We start from the raw sequence: 2,001 nt of genomic DNA on the forward strand, positions 1-2,001 counted from the left end.
CGTTGTTGTGTGGTGCTTTAAACGAGGTCCGCCTTCAACAGGCTAGTTACTATTCAAGAATTCCACCTAAGCACTGATTTTTAGGCCCCATTTTTGTAAAAAAAATAATTCACTTTTGGCGTTCAAGGTAAAGGATGTATTCATGGCAATGATATGTATTCGGTCCATTAGGAAACATGACTGTGTACTGTGAGATCTGTCCCTGCCCATGTGCCTAAATCATTTCTTGAGCTAAATAAAAATGTGGAGCTGTTTTGTTTTGTTTTGCTTTTACTTAAAGACAGCTGAAACTCTGTGGCAAAAATGAAAGGGTTAAAAGTTCGAGATATGGCATATTTGCTCTTATCTGATTAGGAAAGATACATAATTTTAAGTTCGGTGACCTGGAAAGAAAGTTTTGAAACTCAAGATCCCTAGTTTTCAAAATGTGTTTGCAGAGCCCCCTCACTCGATCAGTCTTGCTTTCCCTGCACTCCACGGCCTCGTGCTCCTCGAGTTGGTAATATCCTATCAAGAAAAAAGATTAGCCTGGACCTCTTAGCTCAAAGAAAAAATCCCATTTTCTTTAGTCTTTTATCATGGTTCTATTTTTTTTTTTTTTTTTTTTTTTTTGTGAGGAGATCAGCCCTGAGCTAACATCCGCCAATCCTCCTCCTTTTTTGCTGAGGAAGACGGCCCTGGGCTAACATCTGTGCCCATCCTCCTCCACTTTATATGGGACGCCGCCACAGCATGGCTTACCAAGCAGTGCGTCGGTGCGCGCCCGGGATCCGAACCAGCGAACCCCGGGCCGCCGCAGCGGAGCGCGCGCACTTAACCGCTTGCGCCACCGGGCCGGCCCCCATGGTTCTATTTTTTAACTCTTTTTTCCCCCCATTTTTATCCAATTTAATATTCCATACTAAACAGGGCTCACTTTTGGCCATAATATACCTGATGATGTTATCATACAGTGTCTGCCCCCTTTATTCATTGCAGTACCCCATGACTTTAATTTTTTTGTGTATGTGCAAAAATACCATGCTTTAGAGGCTCAGCTGATGCTTAAAGTAGCAATAGAGTTTCAGTCCTTGCCTCAGTCTGAGGTGAGCTTTTGCTCCTCTGACTTCCATCTGGCTGCATTTGTACCTCTAGTTCCAGGGCTCCTGTAGTCAGCAGTCAGGGAAGAAAAGACTGTGGGGATGCATTAAAATGTAAATCCATTCAGAACCCCCAGATCTTCCTGACTCCAGCTCAGCTGGGCTCCCGTTCCAGTCCCATTGAGTCTTGTTCATTGCTCCTCAGGCCTTAACAATGCCCATGTGTGGGTCACTGTGTCTTTTTCCTTCCCTGAGATATTTATTTAAATGCTTTCAATATTTGGGGGTTCAGGAAGCTTTTAGAAGATTCTAAGTTAACTTTTATAGGCAAATTGGCCTTTCACTAAAGAAGGACTATGTCTTGAGACCTTGAGAAAAGCAACCTATTTTTACTTATTTTCTTATTCTAACATGCTTTTATCTTGGAAAGGCTTTTGTCCCATTATAACTATTGAAACATTTTTAAGGGAACTTTTAAGTGACCCTGGCCTAAGTGGTTTGTTCTCATTCAGAGGGGGTAGGAGGAGAGACTGACAAGCGGTTTATAAATGGCATAAATGCTCTAGAAGGGTTGGAGTGGAGAGACAGCAAGGATGTACATTATTCTAATGCAGAGAGGACAGTAAGTATCAAGTAAAATTGCCTTTTTAAACAATATAATTTGATTAGAGAAATGGAAATTGATGAGGAAGATTGCCTTGGAAATATAATAAATACAATTATAAAGCTAGGAGTGGAGGTTGTCAGCACTTGATGTGCTTCACTTTGTAATGTGCTTTAGATAAGAATTATGAAATGGATTCTTTGATATTTTACATTAGAAAAAAATTAAGGATTTTTTCTGGCTGTGGAGAACGCTCCTAGAAACAAACCAAAAGAAGAATGAGTTTGCTTTGTTATTTTGAGTTGGCTCAGCCCCTAG

The sequence above is a fragment of the Diceros bicornis genome, chromosome 1 (assembly GCF_020826845.1).
Source record: "Diceros bicornis minor isolate mBicDic1 chromosome 1, mDicBic1.mat.cur, whole genome shotgun sequence".
NCBI lineage: Eukaryota > Metazoa > Chordata > Mammalia > Perissodactyla > Rhinocerotidae > Diceros > Diceros bicornis.